A 24643-nucleotide genomic window follows, 5' to 3' on the forward strand; every position below is an offset into this window, starting at 1 on the left:
CTGTTGATGGATTTTGACCCTTTGGGGGTGAGCTGGGGGATGATAAACCATTCGCTAAGATTTTTTTCACCCCCTTGGGAGTGATATCACCCCCCCGAGAAGGCATGGACTGTTTGTCAGAAACAGTGGTGAACAAGGCAAATGAAGTTTCTGTCCTCAAAGAGTTGGCAGTTTAGTAGGGCAGACAGACACACAAATAGATGATTACACATCATGAGAAGTGCTACGATAGTGGTAGCAGAGCACCAGCTAGCTTTCTCCAGCTGGGGAAACCATCTCCTGGACTCCACATTCAGGATGGGAGCCTTTCTTCAACTGAGTGAGTGTCCAGGGGGATGCTGTAAGTGACCGAACTTCAGTTTGAGGCTTCAGTTTGAGCCAGTTTCGTTTTGAATAGTTTCAAAATTAAAATGTCAATATTATTATTAACAATAAAGAGACTGAATTCAGTTTAAGATTTCCCCCCGTGAAGCTTGGGGGATGCAGTAGACTTGTGTTTAATGCCTGAAAAATGCTATGAGGCTGCCTGAAGAGGCCAGCGAGCAGAGAGGGTTGCTTGGGGGAAATGACTGCACTCCCACTGAGAGATGATCAAAGGTGCTTTATTCTTTAAAACCAGATGTGTAACTTGCAGTAGAAACGATGGCCTGGGGCTATTTTAAAAGGGATGATGCCCAGGAGGGCCTCTGCCAGAGGGCATGACATCTGCAGCAGGAAGAACTAAAGGTGAACTGATGGCTGCTGAAGCCACAGAGAGGTCTCTGATGGCAGGAGGAGCCCTGACCAAGCCAAGGGGCTATGTTCAGAGAGGCTGGCAGAAGAATCAGGAAGACAAAAGTGCCTGTGAGAGGCTTTCAGCAGCTGCTATGGCTGTGGGAAACTGGTGCCAGAGGACATCAGTGCCAGACAAATAAACCTGTCCTGCCCTTCCTCTCCCTTCCCCCTCCTTCCTTCCATAGCCCAGTGAGTAGAAGGAAGAAAAAAGAGGCTAAGATAGGGAAATGAAGAAGGTAACCGACCCGCACCTCTTTCCACCTGCAGCTATCCAGACTGTCATAGGCTCAAAGTGGGAGGTGAAAGAAAATTCAGCCTTAAATAAATTCTAGAGATTAACTATTTTGCCCACTGTCTTGGACACAGTAATTACCGAAATGACACCTTTTGTTCTAAAATAGACTGGAGGAATTTTTATTATCTGAGGGTAAGTAGTAAACTGGGAAAATTGCCCAGGATCTTAGGAGAAGTGGGAAAATGATCTCCACAGGGAGAGGGAAATGAGTGCTGAAGAGGCTGTGTGGGGAAAGCAAAAGGTTGCTTCTGATCGCCATCTAGGAGCCCTGTGTGTTCAAGCGACCAGTCACACCTGAGCTTGATGACAGCAAGCAAACCTGCCATGGGCCCCGCTGGGGCAAGAGCAAATTGACACTGTTTCAGAAGTTGGGGTGAGAGCAACCAGGCCTACTGGGGCACATGGAAGACTCAGCAGGAGCTAAGGGGAGACAGAGGTGGCAGAGCAAGGCCACTGAGCTGAGGAAACGTGGATGCCAGGTGAGAGGGGGCAGACATCATCAGCAGAGCTGGGATGTAAGCTCAGGGACGTGGCTGCACTTCACTGATGCCCACCAAACACTGCAGCGGGAACCACGGAGAACCTGGGTGACTGCATAGCTCAGCAGACTCTTCCCTCCGCCTACAGGATCAAACTAACATCCTGCCCACCCGCCCTACATTCCCAGACTCTGTCTTAGAGAGAAGTAGGAGAGCCTGGGCAACGGTCCTCCAAGCTGATCATTACCGAAAGGGACTATTTATTTTATCACACAAATTTATAAACCAGATTGGACATTTGTTCCTTTCTTCCCTGCCACCTAGACAGTGGGGATGCCTGAGGAAAATCAGAACAGTTTGTGACAAAATAAACATTTCCCCTGCCCTTGGAATTGCAAATGAGTACATTCTGTAGTGCCTCCCCTACGCATTTAGCCTGGGCACTTAAATAACATAATTAAAATGTAGATACATGGTGTAATTCTTATTAATTTGCTTTCTCCTTTTACCAAGGATAAGTACGTTTTTCCACTGGCAATGACTAGAAGTAGTCATTCTAGTCCAGCAGTCCTAGCTCCAGTTCTTATTCTTAACGTAGTCCTTTCCGTAAGAATCTTGTTGGATTTTTAAAAAACTTTTCTTTGCAGCGCTTGGTGTGCAGCGGTAATCAATACCTGTTGAATGAACAAACAAGGGCATCTTCTATTACTGTAATGCGTTTAAAACACAATTTCAGTCCTCTGCAGGTGACCTTCTACTTCCTGAAGTCTAGTTCCCAGTGTATTAAGCTGAACATCTTAACTGTAGCATCTGCTTTTACTCTTTCTGAAACTCTTTTTTAATTTCATCTATCTTTATCTGTGCACATTTGCACTCTTGTGCTCTGCATTTGACTTCCAAATGGGAGATACTTCTCTCTCTCTAGTTATGAAAACTTTTAGGCATTTTCCCAGAGCTCTGCATTAATCTTTGCTAGGACTAGTTTTCTTAACGGTCTGGGCTTTCATCCTGTGCTGCTCTTTGCATCCTATTTCTCTTGGAAGTCTTCTAAAGAAAGCCCCTGTAGATAGAGATAGTATGACCTCAGGTACTTATCTCAGAGGTCTCATCTGCTTTCTATTCTTGCTGACATTGACCATAATGACAATGGTGGGTCCCCTGTGATGGTCACAACTTTGAGGTCTGTTAGGACACTTGTACCTCCATAGTTCCTACTATTTCCCTTTGATCTCAGCCCTCCTGAAAGGACTATAATCTTCTCACCATAATTTTGGGCATGAATAACTTCTGGGCAGTGGGTGGCTATGAAAACAATCTCTCTGGGAATTGTTTTTTTCCTTGTTCCTGGTATTTGTGCCTTTGTTTATTTCCCTCCCATATTGAGAAGGGCTGACCTGTGTAACCAATAAGATATTGCAGAAATAAAGATGTATGACTTCTAAGCTAGGTCACAAAAGATACGTGGCTTCCACCTTGCCCAGTCTTGTATGACTTGTTCTCAGTGAAACCAGCCACTGTGTCATGATAGCACTCAAGAGCCCTATGGATGGGTTCATGTGGTGAGGAACTAGCCTCCTGCCAATAGCCAGCACCGACTTGCCAACCATGTGAGTGAACCATCTTGGAAGAAGATCTTTCAGTCCCAATCAAGTCTTCAGATGATGCAGCTACAGTTGCTGTCTTGACTACGACTTCATGAGAGACTCTGAGCCAGAACCACTTATGTAAGGTGCTTCCTGACTCACAGAAATCATGAGAGATATTAAGCATACATTGTTGTTTTAAGCTGCTATGTTTTAGAATAATTTTTTATGCAGCAACAGATAACTCTTATCTTAGAAAGATCTGTAGTGAATTTAATGTGAAAAGCATGATAGAACATAGTATTGACTTGAGGAAAAATAATTTGGGAAATAGTAGCAAGGTTACTTTAAAAAAAAAATCCAACAAGAGACAGTGATTTATGATCTTGGAAGATAAGGGACAATGGTGAAATGGTGATGACACCAAGGCTATACTATGAGTCAAAAGAAGCAGTCATAGATTAAGGCTGCCAAGCAGAGAAGAAAATATGTTTAAGAGAAATAAGAGTGTCCATTGGTTTTCAGAACGAAAGAATAAATTCCTATTACTTTGCCCATGGAAAACAAAAGTTTTTGAAGGAGGTAGAGAGGTACTCATTATCAATTAAAATTGTCTTTACCCTTGCAAGAGTTACCAGTGATTTTTTAATTTTAATTCCCTTACAGTGACCTAGACAGCATTCATGAACCACAGTAAACAATATGATATCAATAGACATTTTACTTTTGTCCAGCAAAATAGGCAACACATATGTTACATAGAAGATATTTATCAATTGATAAACCATTTGATTACAAAATAAGAGCATATATTCTGACAGAGAGTAATATGTTATGATTTAGCTTGGTCAGAGCTGATAAAGCCATATTCTACTCACAGACAGACTCTAAAACAAGTTGTTTTATCAGGTTGACTCAGCAATGCTGGAGTACATCATAAAACACTTGAAGGCAGCTATTACAACATACTTTTAATCCCCTGGAAATCTCTTCCCACTCAAAAGGCCACATGTCATCTAGGGACTATTCTATTCCACTGAACATATTCTAGAGACATACATACCTGGTTTACACACCAAAAACTTGACAAGTGTATTTCTCATCAGCACAGGGCTAACAACCAGTTAAATGTAAACTAGAAAATTATACCAGCCAATACAAGACAATTTAATATTTGAAACCAAAAGATACAGTAACAAAGGTCCCTTGTCCCAATTACCAAAAACATACGCACTCTCTCTAGAGAGATATTTACAAGGTCACAGGCTAGGGTACAGATGGACTGGCATAATGTTACCATAGGAATCGACTAAAATGGATTTCTCTGCAGGGAATCTTGACGACAGCATAGTTAAAAGCAGAAACTCCTCTATATCCATTCAGTATCAACAATTTTGGTCACATATGAGACCCCTCAGAGTGACAGAAATGCAAGGAATAGGCTTTTCCCCTCCCCGGTGAGAATGCTGAAATAGGTTTTCCTGATATTTCTATAGTCAACAGTATAATACCAAGACAGCCTCAGTAAATGAAATTTCTGCTAGTTTTGGCTAAGGGCTAAAGAGGTATGGTCAGTGTCATTCAATATTTGCATTAGCTTTTCTGAGTTCTGTTTCGTACTTTGTTCTCCTTTGTCTTCCTGCAGTTAGTTACTGCTGCAGTGATTAAAGGTGGAGTTTACCTCACATAGAGTTTGTATCTAATAAACAGCTTTATTTGGAGCTTGTTCATCTCCAGTTTCTCATTATCATTCCAAGAAAACATCTATTTATAGGAGAAATCAATTTGATGAAAGGATACTGTGTAGTGTGTCCACTTGAAGGAGATCTGGGATAGTGGGGCCTAGAGCATGCTTTAACCTTAGTGTGCATCAGAATTACCGGTGAGCTTGTTAAAATACAGGTGCTCAAGACCTTCTCAGGCTTACTCAGTCAGGCTCACTTCCAGGATGTGACCTGGCATGTGTGTGTGTATATAATAATATAATAATGTGTATAATGTGTATATAATAATAATTATTATTTTTAATGAGGCACCATATAATTCTGAAATGTACCAGTGTTTGAGTACCAGTAGTCATTGTGGAAATAAGGGCAACCAGGGATTAGAGCTATTGGTTGGTTTACCTCACTTCCCACATTCATTTACCAAGAAAAGTTTTCTCTGCTCTTTGGGTACCAGGTATGTGATACCTCAGGAGGCCTAAATAGTCTTCCCTATTCATTCCCAGAAACAAGCTTGTCCTCTCCCAGAAGGGAATGAGGATCAAGCCCCAAAGAACAGTACCTTTAAAAAATTCATCACTTGAGTTAACTTTTAGCATCAACTTTCAGATGAAAGAGGTATCATCTACTTTGCCTCTTTCACAGAAGGAAGAAAACTGTTAATGACAGCCATCAAATTTCATAAAATTGCTTTTCTTTAATTTTTTGTTGAAATACACTTAACATACAATATTATCTTAGTTTCAGTTGTGCTACATAGTGATATGACATTTGCGTACATTATAAAATGATCACCATAAGTCTAATAACCATCTCTCCCCATATAAAGTTATTACAGTATTACTGATCATATTCCATATGCTGTATATTATATCCACATGGCTTATTTATTTTATAATTGGAGGTTTGTACCTTTTAATTCCCTTCACCTATTTCACCCACCCCTCCCCTCTGGCAGCCACCCATTTGTTCTCGGTATCTATGAGTCTGTTTTCATTTTGCTATGTTTCATTTGTTTGTTTTATATTTTAGATTCCACATATACATAAGAGTATACAAAGAGCAAAATTATTTTTTTAGGGGGGAGCTGCTGAATAATATTTCCTTGTATGTATATATCACATATTCTTTGTCCATTTATTGATGGATACTTAGGTTGCTTCCATATCTTGGCTATTGTGAATAGTGCTACAATGAATATTGGGGTGCATATATCTTTTCAAATTAGTGTTTTTGTTTACTTTGGGTAAATACACAAAAATGAAAGTGCTGGATCATATGGCAGCTCTATTTTTAATTTTTTGTGGAATCTCCATACTGTATTCCATAGTGGCTGCACCAGTTTACGTTCTCACCAAAAGTACATGAGGGTTCCCTTTTCTCCACATCCTGAGAATGTGTTTGCAGACATAATAACTGAAAACTTCCCTTACTTGGGAAAGGAAGTAGATATCCAAGTCCAGGAGGTACAGAAAATCCCATACAGAATTAACCCAAAGAGGAATACACCAAGACGCATTGTAATCAAAGTGACAAAAATTGAGGATAAAGAGAGAATATTAAAAGCAGCAAGGGAAAAGCAACAAATAACATACAGGAGAATTCCCATAAGGCTATCAGCTGACTTTTCAGAAGAAACTCTGCAGGCCAGAAGGGAGTGGCATGATATATTTAAAGTGATGAAAGGGAAAAACAACCAAGAATACGCAGTGAGGTTCTCATTCAGATATGATGGAGAGAGGAAAAGCTTTACAGACATGCAAAAGCTAAAAGAGTAAAGCACCACCAAATCAGCTCTACAAGAAATGTTAAAGGAACTTCTCTGCAAAAAAGAAAAGGCCACAACTAGAAACATGAAAATTATGAAATTAGAAAGATAATCAGCAAAGGCAAACATACATTAAAGGCAGGAAGTCATCCACATGCAAAGCTAGTAGGAAGATTAAAAGACAAAAGTAGTTAAATCATTTATATTCACAATAAGCAGTTAAGGGATACACAAAACAATTAGATGTCAAATATGATATCAATAACAGTAATCATGAAGGGAGGAGAGTACAAATGCAGGACTGTGAAAATGCATTTGAAAGTAAGAACAACTTAAAATAATGCCAAATATATATATAGATTGCTGTATAAAAACCTCATGGTAACCACAAACCAAAAATATATTACAGACATACACACAAAAAAAGAAAAAGTAATCCGAACATGACACTAAAGACAGTTATCAAATCACAAGAGAAGAGAAGAAGAAAGCAACAGATAATACTTACAAAAGCAATCCCAAAACAATGAACAAAATGGCAGTAAGAACATACATATCAATAATTACCATAAATGTAAATGGACTAAATGCTCCAATCAAAAGACATAGAGTGGCTGAGTGAATACCAAAAGAAGACCCATATATATGCTTCCTACAAGAGACTCACTTCAGATCTACAGGCACTCACAGTCTGAAAGTGAGGGGATGGAAAAAGTATCTGATGCTAATTGAAGTCAAAAGAAAGCCAGGGCAGCAATATTTATATCAGACAAAATAGAATTTAAAGTAAAGACTGTTGTAAAAGACAAAGCAGGATATTAAATAATAATCAAGTGAACTCTTTTAGCTTTTGCTTGTCTGTAAAACTGTTTCTCCTTCAAATCTGAATGATGACCTTGCCAGTAGAGTATTCTTGGCTGTAGTTTGTTTTTTTGGGTTTTTTCCCTTTTATCACTTTGAATATATCCTGCCACTCCCTTCCGATCTGCAAAGTTTCTGCTGAGAGATCAGCTGATAAACTTAAGGGAGTTGTTTTTAATATGATTTTTTTCTTTTTACTTTTAAGATTCTCTCTTTAATTTTTTGCTGTCTTAATTATAATGTGTCTTGGTGTGGACCTCTTTCAGATCACCTCATTTAGGATTCTCTGTCTTTCCTGAACCTGGATATCTGTTTCCTTCCCAAGTTAGGGAACTTTTCAGCTATTATTTTTTTCAAATAAGTTCTCTGCTCCTTTCTCTATCTCTTCTCCTTCTGGGACTCCTACATTGTGAATGTTAGTATGCTTGATGTCATCCCAAGGGTCTCTTAAACTATCCTACTTTTTTAAAATTCTTTTTTCTTTTTCTGTTCAGCTTGGGTGATTTCCACTACTCTGTCTTTCAGATTGCTTATTCATTCCTCTGTACCATCTAATCTGTTGATTTTTTTTAAGTGTATTTTTTATTTTAGTTATGGTATTCTTCAGCTCTATTTGGTTCTTCATATTTTCCAATTCTTTGTTTAAATTCTCACTGTGTTTGTTCATTCTTCTCCCAGATTTGTTGAGCTCTTTATGATCATTACCTTGAGCTCTTCATCAGAAAGATTGCTTATCTCCACTTTGTTTAGTTCTTTTTCTGAGAGTTTTGTCTTTTTCCTTCATTTAGGACATATTCCTCTGTCTCTTTATTTTGCCTAATTCTCTGTGTTTATTTCCACCTATCAGGTAGGTCAATTACATTTTTCCATCCAAGAGATATGGCCTTATGTGGAAGATGTTCTGTGGGGCCAGCTGCATCTTCCCCTCTGGTCATCAGAGCTATATGCTCTAGGGTTGCCCCCTATATGTGCTTCATGCCCCCTTCAGTTGTGGAGGTGCTGACTACTGTGGGTACACTGGTAGGCAGGGCTGGCCCCAACCCCTGATGGCTGTGAGACCTTGCCTTGTGTGGTGGCTGTGGGCCTGCTGGGTGGGAGAGGGCAGGTACCCACATGGCTAGCTGCATGGGCCAAGATGTCACGGGCCCACAGGACTGGTATTGGCCTGCTGGTAGGCCAGTTCTCCTGAACGTAAGCCCTAATGGTTTTCAAACCCGGATGCTCTTGGGGCACGTCTTCCCAGTGCAAGACCCCCAGGACGGGGAGCCCAATGTGGGGCTCAGATACCTCAGTCCTTGGGGAGGACCTCTGTGATTATGGTATTCCTCCCATTTGTGGGTCACCAACCTGGGTTGTGAGTCCTGACTCTGCTCTGTCTCCACCCCTCCTATCCATCTCGTTGTGGTTCCTTCTTTATGTCTTTAGATGTGGAAAATCTTTACTAGTAGTTTTCAGGTCATTCTCATAGACAGTTGCTCTGTAAGTAGTTGTAATTTTGGTGTATCCGTGGGAAGAGGTGAGTTCAGGGTCTTCCTACTCTGCCATCTTGGCCACACCATGTTTCATAAAATTTAAAATTGAGCTCTCTGGCAGTAAGACTTATGAACTTCCAAAATTATATTTAAATCTTTCTATATTTCTCACAAATTTCTTTTAACAGATTCTACAGTACAGCAGGTGGTAATAGACATTCTGCAACATGAAAGGAACAGATTTCCTCATCTAGCCCTGCAGACTTCTCATTCTTGTAGTCATTTTTGTGATTTCAATCAGATGAGCTACCATGTTTCAGACTGTAGTTTGAAGGAAGCTTAAGATATAGTATTTTATAAGGCACAAGAAACCAATTTTTTTCTCTCTCTCTGACTATAAGTTTGCTTTCTAGTGGTTGATTAATAATGAAAATGGATAACTTCAATCTCTCACCTCTGAAGACACATAGGATTTGGTTGAAGGAAACAACTAAAACCCTCCCAACTAGTGCCTCTACCATCTCTGACAGCATTGGCAGGGTAGCTTCAGGAGGTTTATGATAACTTACAATCTGCAGGCGCAGAAGTGATTGTGGATCTCAGACCTGACAGTTCAGCTCTCTGCGAAAGCAGTGGCTGTAAATGGGTTCTGCTTTACTGTTCCTTCACTGTATTCTGTGAAAAGTATGGCTCCAATCCAGCTGCTTCATTAATATCCTGGATTACAGATGAAATAACAAAGTTCTGCTGGAAATGAGCATAGGATTGAGCCTTTGAGTGCATGCATTTTTGTTTCTAAGCAAATATTACCACTAGAGATTGACAAGGTATGAAGACAGCATCAAGAAAATTATCCCTAGATATTTTTGCAAGTGCCTAGGCGTGTAGATTCGGTTTTGTTCTTTGTCTCAGGAGTTCTGCACAGGTTGCCTGTTGTCTCAAACAAAGGAATGAGAGGCATATTTACATTTTCCAAATTAAAACTCAAGTCAGTAATAGCTTTTGCCTGATACTGGTACAACACGGCTAGTTAGATATCAAATTCAGTGGGTAGGCATGCCAGGTTAGTAATAGGAACATGAAGCCAAGAGGTAAATTGTTTCCAAGACCTTGAGGCTTCAGGGGAGGGAAGCATGAAGAATAACCATGGTCAGTAAGAGCATTCAACAGAGAGTAGCAAAAGTCATTTCAAAGGCTATAGCAATACAAAGTCCAGACTGCACTGCTATGTCAGATGCCAGAGAATGTAGCTGGACATCAAAGATAAGAGTAAAGGGTCAGGTGGGGAAGATAAGATAGATTTTACCATATGATTTTCTTGTTGTCTCTCCTAGATTTCCTTGCCTAGTTGTGAATGACAAACCTCTTGTTCTGGATGACATCTTAAAGGCACCATATAATTCTCCAACACTGCTTTAACATGTCACCACAAGGCACAAAGAATAAAACATAGAGTGCGGATTCAGACGGTTACCTTTTTTTTTTTTTTGTGGTACGCGGGCCTCTCACTGTTGTGGCCTCTCCCGTTGCGGAGCACAGGCTCCGGACGCGCAGGCTCAGCGGCCATGGCTCACGGGCCCAGCCACTCCGCGGCATGTGGGATCTTCCCGGGCCTGGGCACGAACCCATGTCCCCTGCATCGGCAGGCGGACTCTCAACCACTGCGCCACCAGGGAAGCCCAGACGGTTACCATTTTTAAGTTTTATTTTTTAAACAGGCTGTTCACTTTGGATATGGCAGATGAATAATTTTTGTTATGCAAAGCTCTGGGGAAGATAAACTCCAGATAAAATTCTACTTTGCTTTAGCCATTATGGAAACTAGTTTATATAAAAATCCCATCATATGGTTGAAAGGTTTTACTATTACTATTTTGTTCAAATGTGAAAAGTCAGAGTGCTAAAATGGGAATATCATTAGAGTAGGAGTTAGATGACGTAGATTCTAATCTCTGCTAAACAGAGGTGTAAACTTAGGCAAACATTTAACCTTTTTATTTTATTTTTTAAAAAATATTTATATTGGAGTATTGATTTACAGTGTTGTGTTAGTTTCAGGTGTACAACAAAGTGAATCAGTTATACATATACATATATCCACTCCTTTTTTTAAAAAATTCTTTTCCCACATAGGCCATTACAGAGTATTGAGTAGAGTTCCCTGTGCTATTCAGCAGGTTCTTATTAGTTATCTGTTTTATATACAGTAGTGTGTATATGTCAGTCCCAATCATATAACTGTTTTAGACCTTAGCTTCCTCATTTACTAAAAGATGCCAGTCGTTCATTCATTCATTCATTGCCTAGTAGGCTTTTAGTGAGAAGCAAATGTGATAATGCACATAAATAACTTCATATTTTTCAAAATCATTATAACAGATGGTACTTTTAAGTTGTTAAGAGCCATAAAAAATTAGGACTGACCCTTATATTATCATTTTATAAATGCTCTTGTAACATCTTTTTATAACTAAAGAACCCGCAGTTGCCACTTGGATGGATGACTAAGCAGATACCCCTGTTCCCTAGTAACTCACCTTCTAGTAGGGAGAATAATCATGTGTAGTGTTATCTCTTGATTGCCTCCCCAGCATCCGTTCCTCCATCTCCCTTCCTACCGTGGCTCTGAATTTCCCAGCCGAAAGGGTTTGAGTAAGATTAATGCTTCCACTAGTTATTATAATTGGCTTAGGTCTATCACTGGTCTAAGGATTGGTTTTGGGGGAAGGGATTTGGTTACCAAATCGAGGCTCATCTAATCAGAGTGAATCTCAGACATTTTGTTTGGAATGCTGGAATGTAGACTCGTCTCTGCTAGGCTTATCCCATAAGGATGGCGTGCCTGGTACAGCTGCAACCACAAAGACGGAGCCAGGAGCCACTTTGCAACCACCCAGGCAGAAGCAGATCCTACATATGGATCCTAGTGACATAATTTAGGTTCATGATAAGAACCTTGCCATTCTTCTCATCTCCCTAGAGATTTTGATACAGGAAGTCTGTGGTCTAGGACCCCAAGGCATTTTTAAAAGCTCGCCAGTGATCCTCGTTTGCATCCAGACTTGATTATTAAGTGATGGAACCAAGAGCACGCATGTAGCTTTAACTACAGAATGAAGGGTTTTTTCCGACTATGCAGTTCTAGAAATCACATTTGTTCACAAGTCTTTGTTTATTTAGAACTAACTTGTCCTTTTGATACACTGTACTTGCACATTTATTTACAATCTGTCTGTTCACTAATTTCATTATTTATCTAGTGCTGATTTTCTGTTTAGTGCTAAGTGTGGCCATGGGTAGTGGCCTGACGTGGGAGAAGGAGGGAGGAAGGGGTCTGCTCCCTACTTGGTTCTGATAGGTGGAACTAGGTAACTTAGCACGTGGTACTGGGGGACTTCTGTCAGCAGCGTGTGGGACTGGTTGTAAACCACATTTACACGTGAAAAAGTGATGGGTATAAATGTAATGGGTGAACTTCTTTTTACATCTTTATGAGGTAAATGAGGCTTTCCAAGTAGAAAGAGGAAGTAGTCACTTCCAATTGGGGGAGGGGTCTGAGAAGACTTTACAAAGGAAAAACTTGCTTTAACCTTGAAAAACAGAATTTGGATGGGGAAGGAAAGTCAAAAATGGCAAAGGGTGGGGAAAAGCATATTTTGGGAACAGTCTGTAGACTGGCTAGACCGTTTCAACTGAAGGTATAAATTTAGTAAGAGCCATGTTTATCTTCCCAACGTAGATGCTGTTACACAATTCTACACTTGTTCTTTCGTGAAAATGAAGTCTGTAAAAAGATTTTTATATGCTGTTGACACCTCATCTGTTCATGTGGGCAATAGACTTATATCTGAAAGTAGTGTAGAGGTAACACAGCAATGTTGGTGCCCTATGAAGTTTGTTGAAAAGGCGTTCTACCTGTCATGTACTGTTAGCTGCTTTGGCCAACTCTTAAATCAACATTGAAATAAGGAAACCAGGAGACCCAAGGGACAAAAAGTCCTTGCCACAGTGTGTAATCTAAGGGTTTTCCTTAAAAGAAGTGAAGAAATAAATAAGTGTTGAAAACTTAGGAGGGTTTAAGGAGTGCAGAGTGTTTGCTTTTTTGCATGCTGTTCTTGGACCCAGGCCATTTTCACAGTACCCACTGGTGTTTTTATGTTTTCCCTAATTTATTGGCGATTTTATTTCATGACCTGTAATCCAGGAAATGCCACATAAGAAATCCACTGAGGAAACTTTCCTATCATAAATTTTAAATAGACAAAAAATGGTCATCTCTGGGTACTCCAAGTATCCTGAAAATCTTGTCCCAGAGCTGATCACAGAAAATTATGAAACCTTAAGGAGGCACAGGAGAGAATTTTTCCTTCATCTGATCTGATTACAACTATGATAATGAGGTATAATTAAGATGCATTATAATGCATTCATCACTAGTGTAATATGACTTAACTGCTTAGCTATATCAGGAGCAAGTGCTAGTTCCATAGGACCAGCTAGGATATCCCAGGTTTCTTCCTCAAGTGGAATTTTTGGTTAGCACATTAAGTGCAATGTATCTCTGATATCTTTGATACCTGGTGCTGCTTTGACCTGCTCTGTTCCTGTCCTTTGAGTAGGCCCTACTCAGCATTTAAACTGACATTTGTTCCCATCTGGAGGTTCCTTTTAACTCTGGCTCTTGGTGTAGTGCCTCCTAGTTTCTTATTTAATCCAGTACGGTCTGTGATTTAGCCTCACTCCTGGATTCCAAGTTACCTGCTTTGGTCCCTCATGTGGCTCACCTGTTGAGTTGGGTCTCTTGTCTGTTCCTTTACTTGGAACTCTCTTCTGCCACAGACCTGGCTGCCTCCTAATGGAATGTCAACTCTAATTTAACCCTTTCCGATGGAGGAAGATTTAATGCCTCTGGTTCTGGCAAATATTTTTTTCCTTTCATCTAGAGTTTATCAACATTACAATTCATGAAGGACATTTCTTTTAAAATAAAACAAAATTTCCTGACATATCTTCCCAGAATATATGAACATAAAGGACCAAAAGCAGGCAACCTTCACACAATCTTAGTATCTTTGTTTCTTTATCACAAGTTATGATTTGGAATTATAGTTGCCACATAATTAAAATGTATTATGCAGCAAAGTTAAATGGTACTATTACAAAAATTCATCTATATATTCAAAAACCTTGAATTATCAGGGAATTGTTTAGTTAAGATGCTCAGTATCAATATTGGTCACCAAGATGGTGATACAGGTTGTTCCTGACTTTGCTTCCCTCACAAGAAGAAAAACTAACATTTATTCAAGAACAAGACACCATTGAGAGAATTCTAGAACATGGGGGTAGGGCTGAAGCACACCCTTGCACCTCAGAGACCAAGGTAGGCTGCATTTTAAGGTAAGAAAAACAGCTACACATTGGCTGCATTGTCCTATCCCTGGACAGGCTGGCACTGCATCTTGCTGAAAGGTCTCCCCTGAGCTTCCATTTCCCCCAGTGGTGAAAGGGAACCCAAGCAGGACGGCCAGACTCCCCCAGCATTGTAGGGGAATTTGGCGGAGTCCCTACTCTGATCTCACACAGTGGGGATTACACAGGAATCTGCACAACCCAGTCTCTGGGAATCTGACTGTGATAGAGGAGTGGCAAGGGGCCTGCAACAATTGACACAGGAGTCATGGCAGACCAAGTTCATACCTGCAGTGCCGAAGTAGTAATCCCAATCAGTGGCTTTGCTCATCTGCAGGACTAAGTCAGTACTGTACTATGACCAAGGAACTTGAGAGGGCGCAGATCTGCCTGATTCACATCCTCAAACGAGAAGTTTTGCCCAGTTTTCCACGCCTAGGCAAGGTGCTGAGTCACCGCCCCACCCACTGTGGAGAGTGCCTTCCAGCCCTGTCTGAGCAGAAAGGCTGGTGACAACTCTTAGAAACAGTGCGGCCCAGTGGCACTTGAGTGGAGAGAAGGGCGGATGGAACTACTAGTTTGCAAAGCAAAGATAGTGGTCCTGTTCAGCCAAGGAACTTGGGGTGTAGGTCAGCTTAAGACATGAAGCAGAGCTCTACTGGTTCTAGGACTGCTTCTACTGCTTCGCCCAGGCAGGAAATCTAATTTGCTGAACACACCCTTAAACCTGTCCAACCAGGGAAGCAAACCAGAGCACATGGGAAGATACATAGCCCATTCAATAGCCCTGCATACAGTGGCACTTAAACAGAGAGCACAGCCCATGGCTTCCCTGGTCAACAGAGCAAAATGAGTGGGCTCACCTGACCAGGGAATTCCATGCCCACTCAGGGCTGGTCTGGGCCCCCAAACAATGAGCTGCACAGGCCCTGGGTCTTGGTCTGCTCTCCTGTCAGGGCAGAGAAGCTAATTCTACTAATGAATAGAGTACTCAGTCCTCACCATCCTGGTAAGCCTGATCCAAGAATTTAGACAATCACAGAACCTATCCTGTAGCCTTACTTGGGTAGGGAACAGTTGATTTCAAGCAATACTGTAAAGGTATAGTAATCAAAACAGTATGGACTGGCCCAAAAAAACAGTCAAATAGACCATAAAAACAGAATTGAGAACCCAGAAATAAATTCAGCCATATATAGTTGACTAATATTTGACAAGGGAGAATACTCAATGGAGAAAAGATAATCTGTTCAATAAAAGGTGCTGATATAACTGGATATTCACATGTAAGAGAATGAAACTGGACCCATATATTACATCATTCACAAAAATTAACTCAGACGCAAATGTAAGACCTGAAACCATGAATCTTCTCGTAGAAAACATAAGAATAAAGCAGTTTGACATGGGTCTTGGTAATGAGTTTTTGCATATGATACCTAAAGCACAAGCAAAAAAAAAAAAAAAAAAAAAAAAACTAGTGGGACTACATCAAACTATAAAGCTTCTGCATAGCAAAATAAACCATCAATCAAGTGAAAAGACATCTTACAGAATGGGAAAAGATATTTGCAAACCATATATCTGATAAGAGATTAATATAAAAAACATATAAAGAACTCACACAATTCAATAGCAAAAATTACATAACCTAATTAAGAAATGGGCAAAGAGCCTAAATAGATATTTCTCCAAACAAGATATATGAAGGACAAACAAGTACATTAAAACATGCTCAATATCACTAGTCATTAGGAAAATACAAATTAAAACCACAATGAGATATTCTCTCAAGCCTGTTTAAAATGGTCATCATCAAAAAGATAAGAGATACCAAATGTGGGCTTGGATGAGGAGAGAACGGAACTTTTGTGCGGTTTTGGTGGGATTGTAAATTGGTGCAACCCCAATGGAAAACAGTATGGAGGATCCTCAAAATAATTAAAAATAGAACTACCATATGATCCAGCAATTCTGCTTCTAAGAATGTATTCAAAGGTATCAAAAACACTAACTTGAAAAGATATCTGTATCCTATCCCCCATGTTCATAGCAGCATTATTTACAATAGCCAAGACATGAAAACAACTGAAGAATCCATGGATGGATGAATGGATTAAAAAGTTGTGATATATATGTGTACACACACACACACATAATGGAAAATTATTCAGCCATAGAAGATGAGGAAATTCTACAATTTGCAACAACATGGATGGACCTTCAAGGCATTATGCTAAGTGAAATAAATCAGATGGAGAAATATGTATGATTTCACTTATGTGTGGAATCTAAGAAAACAAAGCAAGCAAACAAAAACATCAAACTCATAGAAAAAAAGTAAAAGAGATCAAACTGTGGTTACCAGAGGGGGCGAGTGGGCCAAGGGATAATTAGAGCAAGGTGGTCAAAGGGTACAAAGATAAATATTTATAAGATAAATAGATATTTATAAGACAGATAAATATTTATAGTGCTAGTTATATGATAAATAGCACTAGGGATGTAAAATACAACATGATGACTATAGCTAACACTGCTGTATAATATGTAGGAAATTTGATAAGAGAGTAAATCCTAAGAGCTCTCATCACAAGGAGAACATTTTTTTTTCTTCTTTTTATTATGTAGGTATGAGAAGATGGAAGTTAGCTGAACCTATTGTAATCATTTCACAATATATGTAAGTCAAACCGTCGTGCTGTACACCTTAAACTTATACAGTGATGTATGTTAATTATTTCTCAGTAAAAATGATGCTTTTATATATATAAAAGATGCTCAATTGGCTCCCCACTTACATTGCAAGCATCTGTATTTTTAAAAACGTAAGTGATTCTTGTGTGCAACCCAGTGCTTCTCTTGAATGTGTTCATGAATCACCTGGGGACCTTACTAAAATGCAGGCTCTGATTCAGGAGGTCTGACTTAGAGCCTGACTAGGGCCTAAGAGTCTACATTTTTAACAAGTTTCCAGGTGTTGCTAATGCTGCTAATACTTTGGTTAGCAAGGCTTTAGACAATGACTTCATCTATATTTTTAGAATCGTAAATAAACAACTTCTAACACACAGTCTATACTCAATATATACTAATTTAAGGAAGGAGTGAAAGAAAAAAAAATCAAATGTTGACAATTTGGGGAGCTTAATGGTTTAATTCATTAAAAAACACAAAGCCTTAGAAAATGAATATAGACATAGGTCATTGTTTAAAATGTGTTCAGTGTTATGACTTTTTTAAAGATGCTATGTCATGATTCTGATATATTTAGCTAGAGTCAGCACTTATGCATTGAGACCGACTGCATATGAGAGACTGTGCTAAGTAATACAGGGATGACAAATGAATTAAACAGCCGGGTCTGTAAAAAAGTTATTTTGTACTACAGTACCTGAAAACTAACATTGTTAGGAAATGATACCTAAAGATAATTTGGTTGTCACATCTAGTGTGAGGGTTGATCTAGCTATTGTAGATGCCCAGTCACATCCACTTACTCAGTGTCTCAGTTCTCTCTCTAAGCTGGGTGCTTGTTGAGGAAGGAAAGGAAAGGTTCTTATGTAGGATAGGACCATTTAATGGCATAAAATAAGTCATATATTATTTTTTAAAATAATGATAACGATGATGGTAATAGTGAATGTGATAAGGATAATAAAAGCTAACATTTAATGAGCACGTAGAATACTAAGTACTTAATAAAATTATTTTCTTTAGTCCTCACAACATTCCTATGAAGTAGATACTATAATTTTCCCATTTCATATATGAGAAACCAAGACTCAGAATGATAACTTGTTCAATGTCACATGGTTTATCAGGTGATAGAGTCAGGATATGAACCTATGCAGTCTGGATTCTCTGGAGTTCATTCTCTTAACTCTGAACATATACTGCTGTAAGAGAGTCATAAAAAAATATGCTGGAGATTCCAAGGAAAAAGGAGCCATACTTGAGTAAAGGATTAAGCTTTGAAAGATGGCGAGATTTCAATTGGTGGAATAAGGTGGGATGACAGTCTAGGGAAATGAAATAGCCTGAACAAATGCTCTGAGACTAAAAAGACCATGACTTTGAAGTTTTAATCTTGGGTAAGCAAGAAAATGGTGGTATAGCAATAACACTAATATGAAATCAAGAGGAAAATGAACTTTCTTCAGTTTATCTATCAGTAGATCACACCAATCCTTAGAAAATTGGAAGCAATGTTCTTGAATTCCAGAAAAGAAAGTCAAGGCTGAAAATACTGATTTGAGAATTAGCCACACATTTAACAAGAAACTTCTTGAATGTACACTTTGTCTTCAGAGTGGAAATAATTAGACAAGAGATGACAAAATTGCAGATGCATTCATGTGCCTCATAAGACAAAATACTTACCTTTGAGGTAATTTTGACCATTTAATATTTAAAATTTTACCCCCAATAAAGTAGAATTACATTGAGGAGGATATATATAATTATTAAAATTTAGCAAAAATTACTTCTTTGGTGTACTTAATCAAACCTAATTGGAATCATTTGTTACTAGAAGGACGTGTAATAATTAGATAAGATGAATGAGTGTTTTGTTTTTATCCCTTAAGTCCATGATGTATTAATAAACTTAACTAGAATGATGATCAAGAAAGATGATGTGTCTTGTTACACATCATCAATATGAACCTAGAGCCAGAATGGCAGGGTGGTTAAGAGCCCTGGTCTAGGTTCAATTCCTGGTTTGTGAGGTTATCAATGTCCTCATCTAGAAAGTGGAGGTAATAATAATAGTAGTACTTACTTTTTAGAAATTTGGGGGAGAATAGTTGAAATAATATATGTAAATTTCTTGGAATAATATACCATAAAATAATTGTAGGATAATGGTGAATATTTGTTATCTATCAAGAAAAATGTTAGCTATTATTATTACTGTCAGTAACTTACAGCAGTATTATTTTACTTATTTTATTTTTATTAGTTATCTGTTTTATACATATTAGTGTATATATGTGAATCCCAGTCTCCTAGTTCATCCCCCCCACCCCCGCTTTCCCCCCTTGGTGTCCATACGTTTGTTTTCTACATCTGTGTCTCAAACCGGTTCATCTTCTGTCCTACAAACCAGTTCATCTGTACCATTTTTCTAGGTTCCACATACATGCATTAATATATGATATTTGTTTTTCTCTCTCTGACTTACTTCACTCTGTATGACAATCTCTAGATCCATCCATGTCTCAACAAATGACTCAATCTCGTTCCTTTTTATGGCTGAGTAATATTCCATTGTATATATGTACCACACCTGTTTTATCCATTCGTCTGTCCATGGGCATTTAGGTTGCTTCCATGACCTGGCTATTGTAAATAGTGCTGCAATGAACATTGGGGTACATGTGTTCTTTTGAATTATGTTTTTCTCAAGGTATGTACCCAATAGTGGTATTGCTGGTTCATATGGTAATTCTATTTTTAGTTTTTTAAGGAACCTCCATACTGTTCTCCGTAGTGGCTGTATCAATTTACATTCCCACCAACAGTGCAAGAAGTTTCCCTTTTCTCCACACCCTCTCCAGCATTTGTTGTTTGTGGATTTTCTGATGATGCCCATTCTAACCAGTGTGAGGTGATACCTCATTGTAGTTTGATTTGCATTTCTTTAATAATTAGTGATGTTGAGCAGCTTTTCATGTGCTTCTTGGCCATCCGTATGTCTTCTTTGGAGAAATGTCTATTTAGGTTCCTGCCCATTTTTTAATTGGGTTGTTTGTTTTTTTAATATTGAGCTGCATGAGCTGTTTATATATCTTGGAGATTAATCCTTTGTCCATTGATTCGTTTGCAAATAATTTCTCCCATTTTGAGGGATGTCTTTTCATGTTGTTTATAGTTTCCTTTGCTGTACAAAAGCTTTTTTTTTTTTTTTTTTTTTTTGTGGTATGCAGGTCTCTCACTGTTGCGGCCTCTCCCATTGCGGAGCACAGGCTCCAGACGCGCAGGCTCAGCGGCCATGGCTCACGGGCGTAGCTGCTTCGCGGCATGTGGGATCTTCCTGGACTGGGGCACGAACCCGTGTCCCCTGAATCGGCAGGCAGACTCTCAACCACTGCGCCACCAGGGAAGCCCTGTACAAAAGATTTTAAGTTACATTAAGTCTTATTTGTTTATTTTTTTTTAATTTCCATTACTGTAGGAGGTGGATCAAAAAATATCTTGCTGTGATTTATGACAAAGGGTGTTCTTCCTATGTTTTCCTCTAAGAGTTTTATAGTGTCTGGTCCTACATTCAGGCCTTTAAACCATTTTGAATTTATTTTTGTGCGTGGTGTTAGGGAGGGTTCTAATTTCATTCTTTTACATGTAACTGTCCAGTTTTCCCAGCACCACTTATTGAAGAGACTGTCTTTTCTCCATTGTATATCCTTGCCTCCTTTGTCATAGTTTAGTTGACCATAGATGCGTGGGTTCATCTCTGGGCTTTCTATCCTGTTCCATTGATCTATATTTCTGTTTTTGTGCCAGTACCATATTGTCTTGATTACTGTAGCTTTGTAGTGTAGTCTGAAGTCAGGGAGAATGATTCCTCCACCTCCATTTTTTTCCCTCAAGATTGCTATTGCCATTCGGGGTATTTTGTGTATCCATACAAATTTTTAGATTTTTTTGTTTTAGTTCCGTAAAAAATGCTATTGGTAATTTGATAGGGATTGCATTGTATCTGTAGATTGCTTTGGGTAGTATAGTCATTTTCATAATGTTGAGTCTTCCAATCCAAGAACATGATATATCTTTCATCTGTTGGTATCATCTTTAATTTCTTTCATCAGTGTCTTATAGTTTTCTGCATACAGGTCTTTAGTCTCCGTAGGTAGGTTTATTCCTAGGTATTTTATTCTTTTTGTTGTAGTGGTAAAAGGTAGTGTTTCCTTAATTTCTCTTTCAGATTTTTCATCATTAGTGCATAGGAATGCCAGAGATTTCTGTGCATTAATTTTGTATCCTGCCACTTTACCAAATTCATTGATTAGCTCTGGTAGTTTTCTGGTGGCATTTTTAGGATTCTCTATGCATAATATCATGTCATCTGCAAACAGAGACAGGTTTACTTCTTCTTTTTCAATTTGTATTCATTTTATTTCTTTTTCTTCTCTGATTGCGTGGCTAGGACTTCCAAAACTATGTTGAATAATAGTGGTGAGAGTGGACATCCTTGTCTTGTTCCTGATCTTAGAGGAAATGTTTTCAGTTTTTCACCATTGAGAATGATGTTTGCTGTGGGTTTGTCATATATGGCCTTTATGATGTTGAGGTAGGTTCCCTCTGTGCCCACTACCTGGAAAGTTTTTATCATAAATGGGTGTTGAATTTTGTCAAAAGCTTTTTCTGCGTCTATTGAGATGATCATATGGTTTTTATTCCTCAGTTTGTTAATATGGTGTGTCACATTGATTGATTTGCATATATTGAAGAATCCTTGCAATCCTGGGTTAAATCCCACTTGATCATGGTATGTGATCCTTTTAATGTGTTGTTGGATTCTGTTTGCTAGTATTTTGTTGAGGATTTTTGCACCTATATTCATTGGTAATATTGGTCTGTGATTTTCTTTTTTTGTAGTATCTTTGTCTGCTTTCAGCATCAGGGTGATTGATGGTGGTCTCGTAGAATGAGTTTGCGAGTGTTCCTTCCTCTTCAATTTTTTGGAAGAGTTTTAGAAGGATGCGTATTAGCTCTTCTCTAAATGTTTGATAGAATTCACCTGTGAAGCCATCTGGTCCTGGACTTTTGTTTGTTGGAAGATTTTTAATCACAGTTTCAGTTTCATGGCTTGTGATTGGTCTCTTCATATTTTCTATTTCTTCCTGGTTCAGTCTTGGACGGTTATACCTTTCTAAGAATTTGTCCATTTCTTCTAGGTTTCCCATTTTATTGGCATAGAGTTGCTTGTAGTAGTCTCTTAGGATGCTTTGTATTTTGTGGTGTCCACTGTAACTTCTTTTTCATTTCTAATTTTATTGATTTGAGTCCTCTCCCTCTTTTTCTTGATGAGTCTAGCTAAAGGTTTATTAATTTTGTTTATCTTCTCAAAGAACCAGCTTTTAGTTTTATTGATCTTTGCTATTGTTTTCTCTTTTTCTATTTCATTTATTTATTCTTTGATAGTTATGATTTCTTTCCTTCTACTAACTTTGGGTTTTGTTTGTTCTTCTTTCTCTAGTTCCTTTAGGTGTAAGGTTAGATTGTTTATTTGGGATTTTTCTTGTTTCTTGAGGTAGGATTATATTGCTATAACCTTCCCTCTTAGAACTGCTTTTGCTGAATCCCATAGGTTTTGCATCATCATGTTTTTGTTGTCATTTGTCTCTTGTTATTTTTTGACTTCCTCTTTGATTTCTTCTGTGATCTCTTAGTTTTTTCGTACCGTATTGTTTAGCTTCCATGTGTTTGTGTTTTTTACGTTTTTTCCCTGTAATTTATTTCTAATCTCATAGTGTTGTGGTTGGAAAAGATGCTTGATATGATTTCAATTTTGTTAAATTTACTGAGGCTTGATTTGTGACCCAAGATGTGATCTATCCTGGACAGTGTTCCATGTGCACTTGAGAAGAAAGTGTAATCTGCTGTTTTTGGATGAATGTCCTATAGATATCAATGAAATCTACCTGGTCTGTTGTGTCATTTAAATCTTGTGTTTCCTTATTAATTTTGTGCCTGGATGATCTGTCCATTGGTGTAAGTGAGCTGTTGAAGTCCCCCCACTATTATTGTGTTACTGTCTGTTTCCTCTTTTATAGTTGTTAGCATTTGCCTTATGTATTGAGGTGCTCCTATGTTGGGTGCATATATATTTTTCAATGTTATATCTTCTTCTTGGGTTTTTCCCTTGATCATTATGTAGCATCCTTCCTTGTCTCTTGTAACATTTTTTTATTTTAAAGTCTATTTTTTATGATATGAGTATTGCTACTCCAGCTTTCTTTTGATTTCTATTTTCATGGAATATCTTTTTCCATCCCCTCACTTTCAGTCTGTATGTGTCCCTAGGTCTGAAGTGGGTCTCTTGTAGACAGCATATATCTGGGTCTTGTTTTTGTATCCATTCAGCGAGCCTGTGTCTTTTGGTTGGAGCATTTAATCCATTCACATTTAAGGTAATTATTGATATGTATGTTCCTATTACTGTTTTCTTAATTGTTTTTGGTTTGTTTTTGTAGGGCCTTTTCTTCTCTTGCGTTTCCCACTTAGAGAAGTTCCTTTAGCATTTGTTGTAGAGCTGGTTTGGTGGTGCTGAATTCTCTTAGCTTTTGCTTGTCTGTAAAGCTTTTGATTTCTCCGACAAATCTATATGAGATCCTTGCTGGGTAGAGTAATCCTGGTTGTAGGTGTTTCCCTTTCATCACTTTAAATATATCATTCCACTCCCTTCTGGCTTGTGGAGTTGCTGCTGAGAAATCAGCTGTTAACCTTATGGGAGTTCCTTTTTATGTTATTTGTCGTTTTTCCCTTGTTGCTTTTAATAATTTTTCTTTGTCTTTAATTTTTTGTCAGCTTGATTACTATGTGTCTCAGCATGTTTCTCTTTGGATTTATCCTGCCTTGGACTCTGTGCTTCCTGGACTTGGGTGGTTATTTCCTTTCCCATGTTAGCAAAGTTTTCAATTATAATCACTTCAAATATTTCCTCAGGTCTTTCTCTCTCTCTTCTGGAACCCCTATAATGCGAATGTTGGTGTTTTTAATGTTGTCCCAGAAGTCTCTTGGGCTTTCTTCAATTCTTTTCATTCTTTTTTCTTTATTCTGTTCCACAGCAGTGAATCCCTCCATTCTATCTTCCAGGTCACTTATCTGTTCCTCTGCCTCAGTTATCCTGCTCTTGATTCCTTCTAGTGTATTTTTCATTTCAGTTATTGTATTGTTCATCTCTGTTTGTTTGTTCTTTCTTTCTTCTGGGTCTGTCTTTTTAAAACATTTCTTGCATCTTCTCAATCTTTGCCTCCATTATTTTTCCGAGGTCCTGGCTCATGTTCACTATCATTATTCTGAATTATTTTTCTGGAAGGTTGCCTATCTCCACTTCATTTAGTTGTTTTTCTGGGGTTTTATCTTGTTCCTTCATCTGGTACATAGTCCTCTGCCTTTTCTTTTTGTCTGTCTTTCTCTGAATGTGGTTTTCATTACACAGGCTGCAGGACTGTAGTTGTTTTTGTTTCTGCTGTCTGCCCTCTGGTGGATGAGGCTATCTAAGAGGCTCATGCAAGCTTCCTGATGGGAGGGCCTGGTGCTAAGTAG

The sequence above is a fragment of the Leucopleurus acutus genome (genome assembly GCF_964270905.1).
Source record: "Leucopleurus acutus genome assembly, chromosome: 15".
NCBI classification, from domain to species: domain Eukaryota; kingdom Metazoa; phylum Chordata; class Mammalia; order Artiodactyla; family Delphinidae; genus Leucopleurus; species Leucopleurus acutus.